This window comes from Ambystoma mexicanum, chromosome 12 (genome assembly GCF_040938575.1).
Source record: "Ambystoma mexicanum isolate Mex_15411 chromosome 12, UKY_AmexF1_1, whole genome shotgun sequence".
NCBI classification, from domain to species: domain Eukaryota; kingdom Metazoa; phylum Chordata; class Amphibia; order Caudata; family Ambystomatidae; genus Ambystoma; species Ambystoma mexicanum.
The window spans coordinates 1225228716-1225252067 of record NC_090936.1 but is presented as its reverse complement, the minus strand read 5'-3'; the positions used below and the strand labels follow the sequence as shown (position 1 = coordinate 1225252067).

At 50.1% G+C, this 23352-nt stretch overlaps 1 protein-coding gene across 1 annotated transcript in view; it reads left to right on the top strand.

Moving 5' to 3' along the window:
* Positions 1 to 23352, top strand: part of SYCP3 (synaptonemal complex protein 3) — a 784994-nt gene that overhangs the window by 630202 nt on the left and 131440 nt on the right. The window lies entirely within an intron of this gene.

Sequence of the window (23352 nt, the reverse complement as noted above, 5' to 3'; positions counted from 1 at the left end):
CCCTCCAATTTCTAATCCGCTGCCAGGATGGGATCTCAATGTTGTACTTGCTAAGCTCATGGGACCTCCTTTCGAGCCGATTCATAAGTGTAGTCTTAAAACCTAACTTACAAAACTGCCTTCTTAGTGGCTATTAATTCCATAAGAAGATTGAGTGAAATACAAGCATTGTCACTGCAGGATCCTTTCTTTGTAGTACACAAGGATAAGCTGGTTTTACGTACACATCCTAGGTTTTCTCCTAAGTTCATCTCTAAATTTCACGTAAACCAGTCTATTGAGCTACCGGATTTCTTTCAGAACCCCCCCACCCCCGCCCAGCTCAGCTGAGGTAAAACCCCACACACTAGATGTGAGGAGAGTGGTCTGTTTCTATGTAAACAAGACCAGACCGCTAAGAATAACAGACCAACTGTTTGTCTCCATAGCTACAGGCAGAGAAGGAGACAGCATTTCCAAAAATGCCATCTCCAGATGGATAGTAAGATGTATACAATTGTGGTATTCATTATCAAACAAAACACTGCCTTTCGCGCCTAGAGCTCACTCCACAAGGAGCACAGGAGCCACTCTGGCTTTCATTGCAAATGTCCCTCTAGACAGCATTTGCAAAGCAGCTACATGGAGCTCAATACACACTTTCACTCAGGATTACTGCATTGACTCTCATTCTAAGACAGATACGCAGGTGAGACAAGCAGTTCTAAGACATCTGTTCACCCATGAACCTTCTCACATACCACCTTTTCCTAACACTGCTTGCTAATCTATGCACAGCATGTGATCTAAACAGATTCCACAAGCCTCAGAAGGGATATATTACTCACCATAATCGTATTTCCGATGTTTGTTTCTGCTTAGATTCACACGCGCCCACCCTTCCTCCCCGCAGAGAGAAGGTGCATGGATACTTATGAGCTTGTTTTGATACGTATCTGTTTGGATACAACTGTACTCACGCTACACTTCATGCTATCTCATGTCAGAAAAATAACAATCTGAGGGACCTTGACGTGTGAAGGACCATGGGTATAGTGGACGTCACACTAGGGATAGTATTACTGGCAGGCCCTGTCGACGTACCTTTTCGAGTTTCGAAAAACAACAACTGTAATACTCTGCAGCTTCCACTAGATGTCGGCCTATGCACAGCATGTGAATCTAAGCAGATACAAGCATCCTGCCAACCATATTTTGAACACATGCTCTTATATGCACCGTTCTCCACAGGAAACTCTGCGATCGTCTGGCTAATGGTAGGAGCAGGCAATTGTCTGGGGTCGGGTAGAGGTGGTAACATCAGTATATGGTTAAGCAAAGGAAGAAGTTGTTACAGCAGGAGGTGGTGACGAAGACAGCAAGAATAGGAGCGCCTCATTGGCCCTAGGCAGAAACAGGTGGTGGACGAGAAACTAAATGGGCACGAAGGTTACCGTCTGTTCAAAAAGGGAAAGGGAAAATCCTGAAAGTGAAAAGGGTGTGTGATTACTAGTGAATGGTATTGAAAGCTCTTGGCTCCAAGTACAACATAGCGGGAAGTCAAGGAGAAGTCCAGAGAAGCGGGCTCAGTGCTTAATCCCTGGAACGGACTTGGTGCTAGACAGCTGACGGTACGGGACCCTGAAAAGCCTGCATCTGGTTAGTTTACAAGGACTGGACTCAGCTTAGGCGACGAGGAGACTTTGCATCCCAGAGGGAGAAACCTTGGCTTTGAAGACTTTACAGTTTCTATTTGATCTTGTGTTCAATCTTTTATCTTGTAAAAACTTGATAGAACAGAAATCATATTTTCGAAGTCCATTAGCTTTTGCTCTCCATGAAGCCAACTGATAATGAGCTTACAGCATGACGCAGCGCACTGGGGTAGTGGTGCGACAATGGTGACTGCAGTCTGAATATTCACCTGGGACAAACTGTCATCTGGAAGCCAAGCGACCAACGCACAGGATGGCAAAAGTTCTCTAGTAGCATCTTCAAAAACCTCCCCAACCCTAGGGATTTCGCAAGAACTATTAGTGACTTCATGCTCAACCATCATTTATAGAAAAGGCTCACAGCTTTTGAGATCCCACAAGTACTGTTTGTACAATACATTCAAGGCAGTCCCACTATAAACAATAATTGGCCTAGGTTAGGCACTTGGGCTCAGAGCCTAGTGCTATTTTAGATTAACCTTTGATAATCTAACATCCTTTCCCCCTTTTTGGTTGTCCTTGACCCTCGCATGACTTTACAGAGAACCATCCTTTTTTGGTTTTATCCTTGATTCAATTCCTGTGTTTGAACTGAATGAAATGAAAGCATTAGTGTTACAACCTCTTTGAGTTTCACATCATCTGTTGATCCGTTGGTCTGTGACACCACCTTATGGAAGGGCAATTCAGAGAATATTCTCTTTATATGCACTCAGTGTATGTATGATATTGTATCCTTCCTCTGGACTCTTTCACGACCTCTGCGATTCTCTCTCTCTCTCTCGCTCTCTCTCTCTCTCTCTCTATTCTCCCCTCTGGCCCAACTCACTCTTCAGGGCACACTCTGGATGTTCTGATCTCTTCAGACCTTCCCCTTTCTATCCCTCTCACCTGGAGCGATCACTTTCTCCTTTCCTCCCAGCTCACCCTCTCTACCCCTCAGGCCAGGCCACCTCCAGGACCGACACCCACCTTCTCGGTTATCTGATCAATGAAGCGTGTGTCAGTTAAGGCTTTCGCTTCCACTTTCTCCCACCGCCTCTCCCCCTTTGGCTGACTCGCACCCTGACGAAGCCCTTTCCATGCTCCACTCTGCTATATCTGATACTCTTGATGTTCTTGTTCTTGCCCCTGTCATGAGGATCCGCTAGAAGCCCAAAGCCAAGTGCAACTCCTAGTACGACTCGGACCTCGTCACCCTCAAACGCAAGTGCAGGGTGGCTAAGAGGAAATGGCGTGCTTGCGGTACATCCTCTGACAAACTGGCCTGCTGCCTGCTCCAAAGGCAAAACCGGCTCTCTGTCTGCATGAAGAAGAGAGCTCACATCCAAGCCCGAGTCTCTGCGGCAGCTAACAACTCGGCCGAACTCTTTAAAATCTGCAAGGAACTGGCCAATCCTGCTGCAGTCTCTCCCTCTTCTGTCCCCACCCAGGCCCTCTGCACGGCTCTGGCTTCTCATTTCATCTCTAAAACTCAGGACATCCTGTTCTCTCCCCATCCTCCCTCTATTCCCTGTTCTTCCTCTGGCCCTTCTTCGGCTACCTCTCCTCCCTCCTTCTCTGCCGTTCCCCTGTTCTCCCCAGACTAGGTTTGTAGACAAGTCCAATCTATGAAAGTATCGTCAAAACAGGTTCCCCCCTCTTCCTCCAAAACCATCAAGGACTACATTGACACCCTGGCTCCTGCTCTGGCTGACTTCTGCAACCACTCCTTCGCCACCAGCGTCTTCCCTTCACGCCTGAAGCACTCCCTTGTGCACCCTCTTCTTAAGAAACGCTCTGCAGACCCGCCCTGCCCGGCTAACTATCGCTCAATCTCCATCACTCCTTTCCTGGGCGAACTCCTGGAAAAGCTGGCCATCTCCCAGCTTAATCTTCACAGTGAATCTGTTGGTTGTCTCCATGATCATCAGTCTGGCTTCAGAGCTGCCAGAAGCACGGAAACTGCTCTCCTGAACATCTGTAAAGACCTGCTCTCCAACCTTGATTCCAACACCCCCTGTGTCCTCATCTTACTTGATCTCTCTTCTGCCTTTGACACTGTCAACCATGCCATACTGCTCCACCGTCCCCGTGATAACCTGGGTATCATCGATCAGGCCCTGGCTTGGCTGACTTCTTTCCTCTCTGATCGACCCTCCCAGGTCCAACTTGGGTCCTTCCTCTCCTGTATCTCTATCTCTACCTGTGGTATTGCCCAGAGGTCTAACCTCTCTCCCTGGCTGTTCAACCAATGCCTGGCACTTCTTGCCCACCACATTGCCACTCTCTGCCCCAACTTTCAGTGCTATGCAGATGACACTCAGCTCATTTACTGGCTCTCTTCAGCCACCTCTTCTCCTTCTCTCATCTCTGACTGTCTGTCTGCGATCCAGGAGTGGTGTGCCGCCAATGATCTCTGCCTTAATGCCAGTAAGACTGAGATTCTCCTCATCGGCACCACCTGTTAGGCAGAATCACCTGTAGTACCCTTTTGGAACACTATAAGCAATTAGGACTACAGGTGTAAGCACAATTTCACCTTTGGTACAAGCCTGTACTACACAGTAAAGTGGTAGCGATGGCTGAGCAGCCAGACTTATCTCAAGAGTTTAAGTGAGCAGTAGAACAAGTTACACAAAGTACCAACTAATACAGTGATTCAAGTAAACACTTACTCAAGGTTTCTTGGTAAAAGAATATACATTTATTTACTCAGTCAGTTATAAAACATTACACTAGCACAAGCAGCCCAATATCACACACTAATAAACCACATAAATCCAACCGGTTAGTAAATGAACAAGTATAGCTTCTATGAAGTGGGAGCAAAATTGCACTTCAAATACTTATTAAAAGAATAAAGAGACAATGTTATAAGAATAGACAGCCCAAATACATTCATAGGCAGGGCAAAGGTTTCAGTTAAATACAACCAGCAATTCTTCTCATAGGCCTGGGCCAAAGTCAATGGTTCAGAGTCTTTGTATAGGATAGCACAGTTCTGGTAGATAACGGTTAAGTCTTTGCCACAGAGTTTAGAAGAATTTGGCTAGGCAACAGGTTTGACAAATGTTTAGGGAAGGACAAGCCTTCAGAGTTGAGGAAAGTTTCACGCACTTTCTTGATGGCCGAAAATAGTTCTGGACCGGGTTTGCACAGTACCTTGTCAATGAAGAAAGCTGTAGCTGAGGCAGTTGTTCCTGGCAGTTCGAGTAGATCACGCTGTTCCTGAACTTCAGTCGTGGGGACAAGAAGGAGGACGCCGGGAGGTTCCTGCACTGCCCAGGGATGAGGCCAAAAGCTGTAGCAAGACGTCGGTTTAAGGTGTGAGTGCCTTAAAGTCCACAAGCTGTTTCCTTCCCACTGGCTATCCGGTTTTCAACAGCACTCTGATGAAAATTCGACCAGTTGGGGACGGTGTCCAGATGGCTTACGAGTTGGTTGTTCCCACCAAACTCAAGGGAACAAGTTAACCTTGAAGGGCTTCTCTGTCGATTGGAGTTTCAGGCAATTCAGACCTGCAGCAGGGCTTCACCGGTCGTCCAGGATTTGCAACAGTCCTGTTACTTCAGCTCGTCTTCGGTTCTTTCGTTCCAGTGGTCGACTCTGCTTTCCAAGTCCCAGAGACCTGCTTTTAAACAGTTTTCCCCCATTCATTCCAGCCTGGCTGTCACTCACACAGCAGGGTGGCTGTCCTTGCCGGACAGCCAGCCAGCCAATCACGCCAGAGTGCATTCAGGTCTCCTAGGAGATTAAGCACAGGGAGTTTCGGGCACCTCCCTCAAATGTCCATCCCAGACACTCAGGCGCCAGAGGAGGGCTTCAGCACTGAAGCCCACCAAAGGCCAACGAACAAAGGGACCAAACCTGGTTTGGCGCGCAGAGACAAACACAAGAAGGACTTTTCCAAAAATAAATGGCGAAAAAGGATGACAGGAGTCTGTTTTTACAGATAGGTCTGGGGCGCCATATTGAAAAACATGGCGAACTCAATTTTTAGCTACCGTTGTTAGCGGTCAGGAAAAATCACAGTAGTTGATCTAAACCACTGCCACCAGCCAAGTAGGAAAAGGTAAAATGTTACCGTTACATGAGTGTTTTGACTCAGGGGAAGCTAAGCAACACCTCCAGCACTCTATAGGAAGATAGTGTGTGCTGGGTCAGTAAATTTAAAAAGACTAGTAAAGCCAATTTAACTTTAAATACTCTGGGAAACGGTAGTCAGTCCCAGAGAAGGTATTTAAACCTTGGGGAGTCTGAAAGACACCCATGTGCCACTGCACTGAAGGTGCTGTGTGACACACAGAAAAAGATGATACCACTGGAGTTGTTTTAAAACTTCATAACCAAAGAACACAAACGTAAAACATACCAAAAATACATGGAAGAGTGGGAAAAAAGGCTCACACTCTTCCCAGGTAAAAAAATCAAATCCTAGAAATCCAGCAAAGTTGCTGGGGGTCTCAAAATGTAAGGGAAATTAGCACATATTGAGAATTCTCCCTAACGCACCCGCTCCCTCCTTTCCTGTCTCTCTCTGACCGGCCTCTCTTGGCCCTCTTCCTGCTCCCACCTGTGAGGCTAAAAACCTCGTAGTCACCTTGACTCCACACTCTCCTTCTCTCCTCACATCTCTGACGTCTCTAAGAAGTCACACTACCAGCGGTATTCTTCCTTACTCTTACGTCTTGTCCCTTTTCTCCATACTGCATGGGCGTCCCTTCCAAGGTACGGGAGATGGAACCTTTTTCACAAGAAAAAACCTTCTTCCCCTTTAAATTCAGAGGCATGCAGGGGTGCGGCCCAGGGAACTTGCGCTTCTCTGACCCCGCCCTCTGGCGCCACACCTCAGTCCCCTTTTCCGCGTCGACAGAAATGGGCCGAATTCAACAGCGCTCCTGGGTTTGGCTTTGGCCATGTAATTCCACGCGCGGATACTTCTCTTAGGCTTTTTTTGTCTTTTTATCATTTAGGTACTCGGTCCTCTGGCGTCATGCTCCTCCCCGGCAGATGTCGACTTCCACAGGGTTCAGCAGGTTTCCATCCTGCAACTGGCTCTTCCCAACTTCAGACCCCCACGCCCTCTGCCTACGTTGCCTTGGCCCAGACCACGGTTGGCAAGCTTGTACAGCGTGTGGCTCGCTGTCCTCGGGGGCGCTGAAGGCTAGACTAGCCAGGTGGAGGGAGCTCTTCCAGAATTCGCCTCTAGAGAACCTCAAGAACTTCGTGAAACATGGAGCCAAGCCCAAGGTAGGGCTGCTATTTTCCATCGCACCCTGCAAAGGAGACTCCATCCCAAGGACTCTCTCGCGCGGGAGGGACCATTCAGGTCCTTGTACCAGCACGTGCATGAGGCTGCTGCAGCTACCGGCCAAGGGATCTTTTGATCCTCCCGGTGGTAGTGCTGAGGGACCGGAAGGTCCTTGTACCGGATTGTCATCCGAGGGGCAATATGGCTGAGGGGCTACGATCTAGTACCGGCAATACGACCGAGGGGGTGCCAAAACGCAGCTCTACCGACCCATTGATCGAGGGTGTCACACCTACCGGGCCTAGGCCCAAGGAGCAGGGTAGGCCTTGTGATCTACACGCAAGAGTCTTGGAGGAGGCTGGGCCCAGCGAGCCGAGCAACACGTCGCAGGCACGTGGCAGGCACGTGGCAGGAAGCTCGACAAGTTGGCCGCCACGCCAGACAGAGGTACTGGTCCGATGCCATTCCAGGAATTTGGCGAAGAACGAGTGTCAAGGTGGGACTGGCCTTAACCAGGTACGTGGCCTACGGCCTATCCCTCTTAAGTGCAGGGCAGCTTCCCACTGCGTCCATACGGGCAGGGTATGCAGCGGCTTCAGAAGCTCCCGGCTACCCCGTCAGTACCCACTGCCACCTCCGCGGCCAGTGAAGAGAGGTTCTTCAAGAGGTTTCTCGGGCCTCATGAAATCACCTTGGATGGGGTTTATCCTCAAGGACGCCATCAGGGAAGTCCTCCCTAGGATGTTAGCGGCACCACAGGCGCCTCTGCCGGTTTCCCCGACGCAGCCGCTGCCTCCGGCTCCCCAGCCGATTCCTCATGCGGTTCCGTACCAGCCGCCGCTTCCTCCTCAGACTCTGGCAGCGGTCCCTGTACCCCAGCCTCTGGCGCCAACTACTCCTCCACCTCTGCAGGATCCTCCTGATCCACAGGATACAGATGAGGAGGAGGATCCTGATATGCCATCCTCAGCCAGGGCCTTCCACGAACGTCTTGCTTGGCTGGCGGAGTACCTGGGTCTACCCCGACCCGAGGTTGAGCAGCCAGCAGAGTGGGTTCTGGCTGAAGTCCTCACGCGACACCCCTCTGCCAAAACGGGAATTCCACTGCAAACTGATGTAGTCTCCCTGGCCAAGAAGGGTTGGCTCAAGCCCCACTCGGCCCAGCCGGTGAATCGACGCCTGGACGCCAAGTACAGGCAGATGGAGGGGGATACACTCTTGCTCTCGGCCCATCCTCAGCCACACTCCTCGGTGATCGCTGCGGCATCACTATACTCCAAGCCTCAGTCGTCCTCAGCCTCTCCTCTGCGGTGCTGCTAGACAAGGAGGAGAAGATCTTGGAGGTGCACGGGAAGAAACTCCATCCCAACCTGTCCTTGCATCTTCGTTAGGCCAACGCCGATGCCATGCTGGCTGCCGCCAACCAAAGGTTATGGCGGGAAATTGCAGACTTCCTCCCGGAACTCCCTACTCAGAGCCAATCACGTTTTAAGGCGGGGCGGGCTGAGGCCAAGCTGGTGGCACAGGACCTCATGGAATCCACCATGGCCCATATTGACACCTCTGGCCGTGCCATCTGTATCGCCACAGACATGAGAAGGACAGCCTGGCTCTGGGTGACGAAATTCAACCCGGATGTTCAGGAACGCATATTAGTTCTTCCGTTCGAGGGGCGGATCTCTTCCGCTCAACCGCGGACGAAGAGCTGGACAAGAAGAAAAACAGCTCACAAATGGCCAAGTCTTTATCCATCTTGACAAAGACCACGCCCAAGTCGTACACCCAGTCACAGCAGCGCTCTGACGGGGGGCATACGTACAGAGGGTTCTGCAGCTTCCAGGAAAGGAGATCCAGGCAGCCGGACCGCTTGCCACCTCAGAAACCGCGCAAGCAAAAAAAAGGGGGTGAGTAAGGGCTTTTTCCAGTCCCCTCCGAGGGAAAGAAGGCATGACACGCCCCTTCGTGTCTCGAGTGGGGGGCATGCTTGTTCTGCATGCATATTTGTGGCGTTAGAATTTTGCGGACCATCCATAGTATCCACGCGGTACTGCCTCCCTATCCCAGCCTCTCCTCCCATCCACTCCTACAGGTTGGGACAGCAACTCTTTTGGCGGAGATCCAGTCGCTTGAAGAGAGCCATGCAATGGAGGAAGTCCCAGCCTTCCAGCAAGGCTTGGGCTTTTACTCCAGGATATTCGCCATTCAGAAGAACCAGGTGGGCCTGAGAATTGTGCTGGACCTTTCGACCCTATACCTCTCCTTACCCCTACAAAAATTCAAGATGGTTAATAGCGGAGCCATTGCGCAAGGGAGACTGGATGTGCTCCCTGGAACTGAAGGACGCGTACCTACACGTCCTGATTTGGCAGCCACATGGTTCTTTCCTACGGTTCAGGATCATGGGCTACCATTTTCAATACAAGGTCCTTCCTTTTGGCCTCAATGCGGCCCCCAGGGTCTTTACCAGGCTCATGAATATGGTGGTGGCCCTCCTCAGAGCGCAGGGCCTCCACATCTACCTATACCTCGACGACTGGCTCATCAGGGCTACATTTTCGGAAGCGGTTCACCACTCTTCCCATGCCCTTATGAACACACTGCATGATCTGGGTTTTTCGCTCAATCTCAAAAAGTCGCAGCTGCAGCCCACGCAGACTCTGACATTCTTGTGCCTCATCTGGGACACATGCTCCGAGAAGGTATTTCCGTCGGAAGACAAGATCTCAGTGTCCAAGAGGGCCACCGCCCACTTCCTCAGCAGAGAGGTGACCTCAGCTTGGTGGTCCAGCATCTCCTGGGTCTCTTGGCCGCTGTTAGGCAGAAACCTGTGCAATTCCCTTAGGGACCACTGCAAAAGTCTTAAGACTACAGGTGTTGGCAGTAAACCCAGTTGGTAGCAGTCTGTACCACCCAGATTTACCTGGTAGCTGTGGCCGAGCAGCCAGACTTCTCTCAAGAAGAGTTAGACAGTATATAGAGTATACAAGATAGGTACCAAAATACAGTAGCACAAGCAAACACTGACCAGAGCTTTGGTATCAAGTATATAGTTATTTATTTAAAGACACACTTAGAAACACTCTAGCACTATTATTGTAAGCAAGTTCAAAAACACAGTCACTATTAATATATATACATCCCTTATTCCTTATTAGACAAGTCTTAGTTAACACCACTTATTTCCAGACAGAGGTGAGCGCTTAACTAAAGATGGCACTCCAATAAGTTAAGAAAAAGGGAGGGAAAAGGCAGAAATTAGAAAAGCACACAACACAATACTTTAGAAGCACTCAGCAAGACAGGAAAGTCAAAGTCTACTTGTGAGCAAAACGTTCGGAGGCCAGGCTCCCTCTTGGAGAGAGTAGAACACCAATGCGCCCAAGATCACACAGTTTAAAAGGCTTGGAAAGTCTTGCAGAGAGTTTAAAAAGGAATCAGTTCAGCTCAGAAAAGTTCAGTTAGCCAGCCTAGGGCCAACCCAAGTGGTAAAATGAGGATTTACGAGACACCCACACAGACCATTGCCAGGGAGGCCAGGCGGACACAGTACCTTGAAAGTGGAGAGAATCCTCCAGCGGGGGCAGCTGTTCCTGGCAGTGGATGCAAGTCGCGGCGTCGTCCAGAGGAAGAGAGGATCTCGACGTGGAGGAAAGCTGAAGGTCGTTGCACTGCCAGGGAAGAAACCAGCCGCGGAGTTCTCCGGTTACAAGGTACTACCCTTTTATTCGCGATAGTGGTAAAACGTGGTATCCCGGTTGCCGGGGTACTTGGCACAGGCAAGGCGGCCACGAGATGATCCGGGAAGGTGAAAAGGCGGGCAAACTGGTTATCCCCACCAGTCAAAGGAAGAAGACTCTTCAGGGTGAAGATCTCCTCTGTCGTTGGAAGAAGTGGTGAGTCGGTTCAGCAGGGCTCCACCGGTGGTGTCGTTGTTGCAGGTCTGCTCAGCTTCTCCCTCTTCGGATTCTTTGGTCCTGTGGCGACGTCTGAAGTCACAGTCCCCAAAGCCCTGCTTTTATGCAGAAATCCCCCATTCATCAGTCCTAGCTGTCACTCAAACATGCTAAGTGGTGAGCCGGGCGGCTCACCACTGGGCCAATCACACAAGAGTGCGAATTGAGTTGGCGAGGCAACTCAGTCCAGGGTGCCTAAACCCCCTACCCCACCCCCTGTGGGGGTACCCAGACAGAGTGGCACCACTTTGGAGGGCTTCTGTGCAGAAGCCTGCCAAAAGTGGAACAAAGGGCTCAACTTCAGGTTGGAGTCACAGAAGCGAACACAAACGCCATTTTGGAACCGAGTTCTGACAAAAAATACCAACCGGTGAATTCATATTAAATAAATAAACCAGCGGTATGTTTGAGGCTATGTTAAAAAGTATTAGCCTCGAACAATGGGAAAATCCAATAGGAATATATTCACGGTCGAATATAAAAAGTAGTAATCACTGCCACCAGCCAAAACTCGCTCAGGGGGGACTGGACAGTGCCTCCTCAAACAACAGACCCAGGGGCAATCGAATTGCCCCTACCAGTATGCCCACAATATGATGGTTTGTACTGGTTCTGTTCACAATTTAGGACTAGTAAAGTCAATGGTGACTTTACATGCCCTGGGAGACAGTAGTCAGCCCCAGGGTACGGAGTCTATGTTTGGGGGTCACTATGACACCCCTGTGTTACGGCATGGAGGGTCCTGTGTAACACACATACCAAAAACACATGGAGCCCTATGGAGTAAAAGACTCCATAGCCCATAAAACACATTACAAAGTCAAAGGATATCTCAAATCATGTCTAAGAGTGGGAGAAAAAGAGTCTCACTCTTAGCAGGAGAAAAAAATAAACCCCAAAAATCCAGAAAAGCTGCTGGGGGACTCACTAGGTTTGGGAAATTAGCCTTAACAGAGAATTCTCCCTAACAGCGGCGGTCGTATTAGCCATTCCACACACGAGACTGAGGATGAAGAGGATTCAGCTGCACTTCGCGGCCTCGTGGACCCAGGAGCGGGTCTCTCGATCCGAGATTATCAACGTTCCTCCATCTCTCCACCCGGACCTAACATGGTGGTAAGGGACTGCAACCTACGGACGGGCAAGCCCTTTCGGCCGCCCTCCCCGCAGGTCACCATCACCACGCACTCCTCGCTCGAGGGCTGGGGAGCCACCCTGGACGATCTCTCGGTCCATGACACCTGGACTTGACAGGAGCAGGAGTTCCACATCAATTGGTTAGAGCTGAACGCTGTTAAGCAGAATCCTGTGCAGTGCCCTTAGGGACCACTACACACAATTAAGACTACAGGTGGCAATACAAGTTTACCTTTGGTACAAGCCTTTACTACTAAGTTATAATGGTAGCAGTAGCAGAGCAGCCAGGCTTATCTCAAGAGTTTATGAGCAGTAGCAGAGATTACACAAAGGGACCACAATTACTTTGACTCAAGCAAACACCGATCAAGGTTTCAGGTAAAAAATATAAGTACATGTATTTTTAAACCATCAGTTATAAACACAACACCTCTATTAAACTTTAAACAAAACCACACGCTAAATATGCTACAACTAACCAATTCACTTTGTACAGTATGTCTCAAGGTAAGTACCCTGTGTTTGAATGAACTGGTGTTATGAACAAAACACGATACCGCGGATACAGTTGCGATCACTTTTTGACAGTTCGGTCTACTCAATGAATGCGTATCCGTGACATGAAATGCTACCAGGGCAAAAGCACACTTAGCACCTGAGATACCCAGATGGAGTTGGAGGCAAAAATCAGAGGCAATATTTAGGTTAGGCAGACAGTATCGAGAAACACTCAGAAACAGGAGTTCAAAAGTCAAAGGGTCGGAGCCAGGTTTAAGTGACACCGGAGACCTGTGCCGAAGATCACACCGTTAGACAGTTCACGATTCAGCGTAGCCCAAAAGTACTTGGATATTGTCAATTTTCGGAAGCAAAAGTTATAAGAAGGAGGGAAGACAAGGACGAGCCTTGAGGATGAAGAAAAGGGATTCACCCAGTTTCCTCGAGTAGAGCATAGTACCTTATTCCAACGATGCAGCTGGTGCCTTGGCAGTTGTTCCAGTTGGTTTCCCGCAGACCCACGATTCCTGGAGCTTCGTTGTGGAGGATGACGTCTGAAGGTGGTCTGCACCACACAGGGATGAAGCCGGCAGCAGCGACAACGAAAAAGGTGTGCTCCTTAAAAACAGGAGAGGCTCAGCAGGTGGCTATCCGGACCACTACAGCAGTGTGCAGCGATTTCAACCACGGCGGAGATCTCTGGCTGAAGAAGATGAGCTGGTTATCCCCACCAGGCTCAAGGGAAGAAGACTCCGGACTGGATCTCCTCTTAGTCGTTGAAGGGAAGATAGCTCAGGACTGCAGCAGGGCTTCACCGGGACGGGGTAGTTGCAGCAGCCGTCGTTCTCTCCGCTTCTCTTCGGTTCCTTGTAGTTCCAGAGGCGACTCTGACTTCTAGCCCAGGAGATCTGCCTTTTATGCGCAAAACCCCCATTCACACAGCCTGGCTGTCAATCACGCAGCAGGGGGGTTGTCCAGCCAGGACAACCACCTCAGCCAATCATGGCAAAGTGCGACTTGGGTTTCCTAGGATACCCTGTGCAGGGGGTGATAACACCTCTTCCCCACATTCAGTCTACCTAGACACCCAGGCGCCAAGAGGAGGGCTTCTCTGCAGAAGCCCGCCAAAAGACGGTGAACAAAGAAGGCGAACCTAGTTTGCCGCGCAAAGTAAAACACAAGAAGGACTTTAACAAAAAGAAATGGCGAATAAACCCAACCGGAGCCAAAAGAAAGACGATTTGGTCAAGCGGGTTTATGTTCGAGGCTAATATAATAGCCAAGAACAGTACCACGTATATCTAATATAATCGCGGTAGAAAAGTTAGGGTAGATACCACTGCCACCAGGCAAGTCTAAATGTTAAAAGAGCAAAACAATGCTCAGGGAGGTAAAGACAGAAAAGGGGTACAGATTAGCCCTTTCCAGTACTCCATGTAAGATTGGGTGTACTGGGTCTGGTAAAAAATGACTATGTAAAGTAAATGGCAACTTTACCTTTCTCTGGGGGACAGTAGTCAGCCCCAGCGAAATGGAGTCAGAGGGAAGTCTTAAAGACAACCCTGGGTTACTACTCTAAAGGTGCTGTGTAACCCTTACAAGAACAGGGGCACCTGGAGTGGTGTGCTCCAGTGCCCAAGATCACAGAATGAGTAAAAACACATAGGCCAAAACACATGTAAGAGTGGAAAAAGGATGTACACTCTTACCAGGTGGAAAAAATGAACTCCAGAAATCCAGCAAAGATGCTGGGGGACTCACTAGGTGAGGGAAATTAGCCCTAGAAGGAGAATTCTCCCTAACAAACGCCATCTGGCTAGCGCTCAGAGCATTTCTACCACTTCTCAGAGGCAAGGTTGTCCTCATCCAGACAGACAACTCGACCAGCATGTACTACGTCAACAAGCAAGGAGGCACCAGATCCCCTCCTCTGTGCAGACTGGCAATCAGCATGTGGGAGTGGGCCCTGGAAAAAGACTTCTACCTCACGGCTGTCCACCTCCCGGGGAAAGCCAACCTGGAGGCGGACAGGCTCAGCAGGTTGGGAGTGGACAATTACGAGGGGCAGCTAAACAACGTTGTCATTCAGGAGATCTTCATCAGGTTGGTTCATCCCCAGGTGCATCTCTTTGTTACCTGGCACAACAAGAAGTGCCCTCAGTTCACTTCCTGGCAGGGACAGGGCCCCGGCTCCCTGGGCGATGCATTTCGGCTTCAGTGGAACAGCATGAAGGCGTACGCCTTCCCTCCCACCCCGCTGATTCAGGAGTGATCTGCAAGATCAAGGAGTCTCGCCAACTCGACATCATTCTAATAGCTCAATGGTGGCCGGCCTGGCCATGGTTTTCGGAGCTGCTCAGCCTCTCAGAGGTGCCTTCGATTAACCTCCCGACAGGCCCAGCGCATCTTCTGGCGTATCAGGGGGGCAGGGTCATCCACCCCGCGCCACATAAACTAGCCCTCGCAGCGTGGTACCTGAGCAGGTAATGGTGCAGCACCTCAGCCTCTCACAGGCCAATCTGGAAATCATACAGGGCGCAAGGAGCAAGGCTACCGGGGCCCAGTATAAAAGCAAATGGAAAAACAAAGAGGTGATGGCTGGAAGGTTTAGACTGAATCTTAACCACTGGCATTGCTCGGGGCAACCCTCCAGACCATCGTTCTTCGCCTGCCAAGCCATCACAGAAGGGGAAAGACCATATGCAAATCAGGCTTGGCCCCACCCCAAAAGGGGCTGTCCAGCCCGAACTGCTAGGTCACATCCCTTCTGCACGAGTCCACAAGCATCCCCAAACATGTTTCGCCCTTGTTGGGGCTCATCAGTGAGGAGTAGCTTGGTTCTCTAGGCTTAGCAGGCACGGGACCCACGTCTGGGCATACCGCCCCACTCGGGGTGACAAAGCAAAAACAAAGAGGTGATGGCTGGAAGGTTTAGACTGAATCTTAACCACTGGCATTGCTCGGGGCAACCCTCCAGACCATCGTTCTTCGCCTGCCAAGCCATTACAGAAGGGGAAAGACCATATGCAAATCAGGCTTGGCCCCACCCCAAAAGGGGCCAACCCGAACTGCTAGGTCACATCCCTTCTGCACAAGACCACAAGCATCCCCAAACATGTTTCGCCCTTGCTGGGGCTCATCAGTGAGGAGTATCTTGGGTCTCTCTTCCAGCCATCCCCTTTCTGTTTTGCTAAAATAACCCCAAGTGGGATGGGTATGCCCAGCCGTGGGACCCAAGCTACTCCTCACTGATGACACCCAATAAGGCTGAAACATGTCTGGGAATGCTTGTGGCCTTGTGCAGAAGGGATGTGACCTAGCAGTTCGGGCTGGACTGCCCCTTTTGGGGTAGGACCAAGCCTGATTTGCATTTGGTTTTTCCCCTTCTGTAATGGCTTGGCAGGCTGAAAAACGATGGTCTGGAGGGTTGCCCAGAGCTTTGCCCGTGGTTATGATTAATTCAAAACCTTCCAGCCATCACCTTTCTGTTTTGCTAAAGTCACCCAGAGTGGGACGGGTATGCCCAGACGTGGGTCCCGAGTCTGCAGGGCCTAGAGACCCAAGCTACTCCTCACTGATGACGCCCAATAAGGCTGAAACATGTCTGGGAATGCTTGTGGTCTTGTGCAGAAGGGATGTGACCTAACAGTTCGGGCTGGACTGCCCCTTTTGGGGTAGGACCAAGCCTGATTTGCATATGGTTTTTCCCCTTCTGTAATGGCTTGGCAGGCTGAAAAACGATGGTCTGGAGGGTTGCCCAGAGCTTTGCCGGTGGTTATGATTAATTCAAAACCTTCTAGCCATCACCTTTCTGTTTTGCTAAAGTTACCCAGAGTGGGACGGGTATGCCCAGACATGGGTCCCGAGTCTGCTGGGACTAGAGACCCAAGCTACTCCTCACTGATGACGCCCAATAAGGCTGATGCATGTCTGGGGATGCTTGTGGTCTTGTGCAGAAGGGATGTGACCTAGCAGTTCGGGCTGGATTGCCCCTTTTGGGGTAGGACCAAGCCTGATTTGCATATGGTTTTTCCCCTTCTGTAATGGCTTGGCAGGCTGAAAAACGATGGTCTGGGGGGTTGCCCAGAGCTTTGCCCGTGGTTATGATTAATTCAAAACCTTCCAGCCATCACCTTTCTGTTTTGCTAAAAGCAAATGGACCAGAGTCTGCCACTGGGCATACTCCAAGGAAATCAACCCCCTGGCATGTACGTTGGACGATGTGCTCTCCTTCTCGGCGCACCTCACCCACTCTGGTGTGCAGATGGACACCTGCCGTACATACCTCGCAGCCATCAAGGCTTACTGGTACTCGGAAGAGGGCATCTTCTCCTCCTCCAATCCTATCATCAAGAAACATTTGACAGGGCTTGCAGGGCTCTACCCGCCCAGCAAGAGGCCGCACCCCGTGTAGGACCTCAACATAGTCTTGGGCGCCCTTGCGCACAAACCGTTTGAGCCAATGGCGTCCGCGGACATCAGGCCGGTCACTATCAAGACGGCCTTACTAGTCGGCCTCACCGCGGCTTGTAGAGTCAACAAAATCCAGGCACTGGTCGCCTCAGAACCATACACTACCTTTCCCAGGGACAAGGCAGTCCTGCGGACACACCCAACATTTCTGCCCAAGGTGCTGTCTGCTTTCCACTTGAACAAGGAAATTGTCCTTCGTACGTTCTTTGCCGATCCCAAAGTCATAGCACAGAGAGTGCTGCACTGCCTGGACGTCAGGCGTGCCCTGATGTTTTACTTGGACAGGACCAAGGGCTTCTGCAAATCGGACGCCCTGTTTGTCACTTTCGGAGGCTCAAGACCAGGCTATCAGGCCTCCAAGGCCTCTATATTCCGCTGGATGGTCTCAGCCAACAAGGAAGCTTACGAGAGCCAGCACAAGCCACTTCCGGCCAACATGCACGCCCACGCAGTCAGGTCCAAGGCAACGGCCATCGCATTCCAGCGCCATGTCCCTTGGCAAGTCATAAGGAGGGCAGTACTTGGGCCACTCCCTCGGCTTTCTGCAAGCATTACTATTTGGATTCCAGCTCTAGATCTGATGCGGCTTTCGGACAGGCGGTTCTCAGGAACCTATTTACTTAAGGAGGGTCTCCTCTCCACCCTGGGGCTACATTCAGTTGTAATCGCCCATCCAGTATGGAGGAAAGGGGACGGGGCGTAAGAGTAATTATAAATTCTGATGCTTGTTAATCTGCTTAGAATCACATGCTGTGCGTATAGTCCGACATCCAGTGATCACCGCTGAGTATTGCATCTTGTCTTTTGAGAATTGAAAGGGGACGTCGACATGTGCGTGCCTGTAACACTATCCCTAACGTGACGTGTAGTGTACTCAAAATCCCTCACGTGTCGAGGTCCCTCAGATTGTTTTTTCTGCCCAGCATACTGGTTGCCTTATGCAGAGCTCGTCCAGAGAAATTGCTTTTGTTCTCTACGACCTTTGGTCGTAATATATATTAAAATTATCGATATTACCCTACTGTCCCTTCCATCGACGGCTGTTCCAGTTCGCTGCCGAAGACGCTCCACGGATCTTCGACGGATGGGGTCCGGTCGGCGCTGCCACCCACGTGGCCGGGCCTTCTGGCCGGTCTACACAGTAGGGAGAGTGGGGTCGGGGTGGATATTTCCCTTTCTGAGGATGCCTTTCCCTTTCCTCTCTCATTGTTCCCTGAGTCTATTCGTTACAGTTTATTTCCTCAGCTATGGAGAGGACTCCATTTAGGTTTTGTCCTGGTTGCAGGGCCAAATTCCCTTGGAAGGATAAACACAGTAAGGTGTAACCAGTGTTTACCCCTCAATCACAACGAGTCGGTTTGTGAGGCTTGCAAGCTCCTGCACCCGAAAACTTTGAAGGAGCGCTGTGTTAAGTGGTGGGCGGCCTACAGAATGTCGCAGGCCGAGTCTGGTTCTCCCGCTGCCACAGCCGCCGATTGTGACGAGGGGATGAGTGACGAACTAGCCTCCGATTCGGAGGCGATTGACCTCTCGGCGGAGCACTCTCGTTCCGCGTCATCTGTACCGGGTCCTGCTATGGGGAATGTACACCCTAGCGACATAGACACACATGTTCCCACACTAAAGACACAACCCCAAGGACGTCTTCGACTAAACAGTCGAGGCGGTCCATAGCGCCAACGGGCACACCGAAAGCTTTGGCCCTGCCCGCCGACCGTCAGGGTTGGCAGGCTCCCCTCAACCGCAGGTGCGCCTTGCGACTGGGCCTACTAAATCAAAGGGTGCTGAACCCAATATCCACCATCCCTTTGAGACGTGTCAGAAGAAGGCGTCCACGGCCGAAAAGGCCCCGGTTCCGCCGAAAGTAGTCGCGCAACCAGAGGCCCGGACTTCAGAACCTTCCGATGATGAAATGATTACAGAGAGCATCGCCAGGATCATTTCGGTGGATTCTCACAAACAAAGGTCCAAAAATTCATTGAAACCCAAGGACAAGCACAAGGATTCATCAAAACCCAAGGATAGGCCGAAAGATTTGCTGGAACATACGGAAAGGCCTACAGACAAACAAAAGGACACGTGTCAACTGTCGGAACCCCGAAAAGACTTTTCGGAAGCTCCTCAAGGGATTTCTTCGACATTGAAGAAAAATCTCGACGTTTGCAGATGGAGGATCCACTAGATTAGCCCTTTCCACTCCTGGAACGCTCTGGTTCATCTATTTGGACCAGAGAAAAGTTTGAAGGATGTATGGACAGGCCAGAGACATTGGTGGAACTCTCTAAGAAGTCCACACGCAAGAGGTCTAGGGAGGAAAATAACTGTGGCTAATCTCCAGAGGGTCTTTGACCCTACTCAAGATGAGGAAGAGGAGGAAAACATGTATGACCTCACTGAGGAGGAGGCTCAAAATGAAGATCTGTTTATTGACTCTGAGGAGGTCCATTTAGTCCCCACTGAAGGTTGGGGAGTAGACCCGGACTCCATTGATCCCCACCCTTGGCAGTCACCTACTGTAACTCTGAAACCTGATGCCTTGTGCCTGAACTCCCCTCCTGCTATCCCCACTAGACAGGCTTCCCCGGTGGACGATCAAATGGCTTTCAATCCCATATTGAGGAAAGCAGCGGAACACTTCAACATTGCTACTTAGGAAGCTGTTCCAGAGGCTGACTTTGTGGAGGACATTTTGAAATAAAATGCTCTTGCCAGCCAAGCTATTCCTCTACTAAATTCAATTAAAAAGATGTTGGCCCCTTCTTTATTAATACCTGCACTTACTAGAGCAGTGAATCCGAGGGTGGAAAAGCTTGTTCGACCTTCCCCTTCTGACCCCCTCTACATCAGGGGCCATTCTACTCCAGATTCATTTGTTGTTACAACTACCAGGAAAAGACCAGGGGTTCCCCTATCCACTGGGGAGGCACCCCCTGACAAGGAATGTAAGAGACTTTACGCTTTGGCGAAAAATCTCATGGCGGCGGCGGCTTACTCCACTCGCATCGCCAACAATACAACGTTTTTAACCAGCTATGCTGATGCGCAATGGACCAAGCTAGAGGAGGGCCTTAAGACGTCCCTGAGCCACTGTGAGCCTGTCTGCTCTCAACAGTGACAGAAGGCAGGCAAGTTAACCAAAGTATGCTAAAAAATACTTTGGATGCATCAGAAACGACCGGAAGGTCTTTGGCTCAGGGTACCCTCCTGAAAAGGCACACATGGCTAAAAAACTCTGGGTTCAAGCCAGAGACACAAGCTTCACTTATAAATAAACCAGTGGAGGATACAAATTTATTCGTAAAGGCAGTGGATGAAGCCCTCGATACTGCAAAAAAGGAGCATGACACCCTTAAGACGCTGGATCACATCACCCAGAGACCCTCACAAAGAAGGGGGAGCGGGAATAGACGTTCCTTTCGTGAGCAACGATTCCCTCAAAATCAATACAGCTCTGGGAATAAATGGTCCTCTCCCCAAGGAACCAGCAGCTACAACACCCCATACCCCAAAAAGGGGCAACGACGTGGTAAAGGAAGGGGCCGGAACTCTACCCCTCGAGGCTCCCCGGCCTCAGGCCAGAAATGACCCACAGTTCCGGGTCCCCTCCCATCCATCCCCGGTCGGGGGTCGTCTAACATTGTGTTTTCAAGCATGGGAGGGAATAACGACAGACCAGTGAGTGCTAAAGACCATCGCCCACGGGTACTGAATAGAATTCAGCCGGACCGCACAGTTCAGACCGCCACAAGCAAGACGCCTGGCGTCAGAACATCTGCGAATCCTGCTACAAGAAGTTGAGACCCTGCAGGAAAAGGGCACCATAGAGGTCGTTCCTCTTCTACAGGTAAACAAGGGTATTTATTCAATGTACTTCCTGGTACCCAAAAAGGATCTCACCATGCGCCCTGTAATAGATCTGCGCCCAGTGAACACATTTGTGAAGCCCCAAAAGTTTCGTATGGTCCCTCTGCAAGAAGTAATTCCCCTGCTCACACAGGGGGATTACATGGCAACATTGGACATGAAAGATGCATACCTTAATATTTCAATGTTGCCGGCGCACAGAAAATACCTCAGATTCATTATTCAAGACAAGCACTATCAGTTCAAAGTACTGCCCTTCGGCATAGCTTCTGCACCAAGGGTATTTACAAAGGTACTGGCAGTGGCAGCAGCACACCTGCGCAGGCAATCCATCCCAGTTTATCCTTACCTCGACAACTGGCTCATAACAGGGGATTCCTATGAAACCTGCCTGTCAAATACCCAAAGAACTATAGATATTTTATTCAGTCTAGGATTCTCTATCAACGAAAAGAAATCCAGCCTAGACCCCAGCCAGGCCAAACAGTTCCTAGGGGCTCTAATTTGAACAAAGGACGGCCTCGTCTTCCCCTCCAACGAGAGCGTCCAAAACATGCTGTTTCAAATCCCTCAATATGTAGCTGGTCAAGAGGTGATGGTATGCAAAGCTATGCGACTGTTGGGAATGATGGCGTCATGCATTTATTTGGTTCATCGCACGCTTGCGCCTGCGTCCAATGTAGGAGTGGCTCAACAGCCAGTGGTGTCAGGCCAGCAGACAATGGGGCGATCTAGTGGTTGTCTCGCCAGCCCTCGTTCTCTTGCTCTGATGGTGGTCGAGGGAGAACCTCTTGAAGGGGAAATCCTTCACCACCCCCGCAGTGGAGGCCACTCTAACTACAGACACATCTCTCGCAGGGTGGGAAGCTTACCTGCTTCAACAGACAGCGCACAGTGTTTGATCGTCAGACATAGCATCCAACCACCTAAACCTGTTGGAACTATTAGCAGTATTCAAAGCACTGAAAGCTTTCCAGACACAACTGCAGAGAAAGACGGTCCTGATCCTCACAGATAGCACCACGACCATGTAAGATCCTGTTGTCACAACTTGTTCCAGGGGAACTCAAATCTTCTGGCAGACGTACTCAGCAGAGATATCCCACTACCCATGGAGTACGAATAGCGGTTACACCAAGACATCGTCCCCAATGTTTTCACAGAATGGGGCTTCCCAGAGATCGACATGTTCGCAACTCTGGAGAACGCTCAGTGCCAAGATTATGCCTCCTGGTACCCCCAGAACTGTTCCAAGGAGAACGGACTCTGGATCACATGGTCAGGGAAATTTGTTTATGTTTTCCCCCCCGACTCCCCTACTCAACAAGATAGTGCACAAGATGCACCAGGAACCAGTGTCAATGATATTGGTGGCTCCCATGTTGGCGCCAACCCTGGTTCGCTCATCTGATGGAGATGTCCCCATCTCCTCCAATGAAACTGCCTTGCACGTACCACATGTTGTCGCAAAACAAGGGGGAGACACTTCACCCATGCCCGCAAACATTGAACTTAGCGGCCTGGCTCCTGAGGTCATAGAGTTCGGCACCTGCAACTCCCTCAGAGATGTATGGACATACTCAGGGAGGCAAGAAAACCTAACATACGATATTGCTATTCCAGTAAGTGGAAACATTTTGTTATCTGGTGCAACTCTAAGAGCAGTGTTAGGCAGAATCCTGTGCAGTGCCCTTAGGGACCACTACACAAAATTAAGACTACAGGTGGCAATACAAGTTTACCTTTGGTGCAAGCCTGTACTACTAAGTTATAGTGGTAGCAGTAGCAGAGCAGCCAGGCTTATCTCAAGAGTATATGAGCAGTAGCAGAGATTACACAAAGGGACCACAATTACTTTGCCTCAAGCAAACACTGACTCAAGGTTTCAGGTAAAAAAATATAAGTACATTTATTTTTAAACCATCAGTTATAAATACAACACTTCTATTAAACTTTAAACAAAACCACACGTTAAATATACTACAACTAACCAATTCACTTTGTACAGTATGTCTCAAGGTAAGTACCCTGTGTTTGAATGAACCGGTGTTATGAACAAAACACGATACCGCGGATACGGTTGTGCTCACTATTTGACAGTTCGGTCTACTCAATAAATGCATATCCGTGACATGAAATGCTACCGGGGCAAAAGCACACTTAGCACCTGAGATACCCAGAGGGAGTTGGAGGCAAAAATCTCGGCAATATTTAGGTTAGGCAGACAGTGTCGAGAAACACTCAGAAACAGGAGTTCAAAAGTCAAAGGGTCGGAGCCAGGTTTAAGTGACACCGGAGACCTGTGCCGAAGATCACACCGTTAGACAGTTCACGATTCAGCGTAGCCCAAAAGTACTTAGATATTGTCAATGTTCGGAAGCAAAAGTTATAAGAAGGAGGGAAGACAAGGACAAGCCTTGAGGATGAAGAAAAGGGATTTACCCAGTTTCCTCGAGTAGAACACAGTACCTTATTCCAACGATGCAGCTGGTGCCCTGGC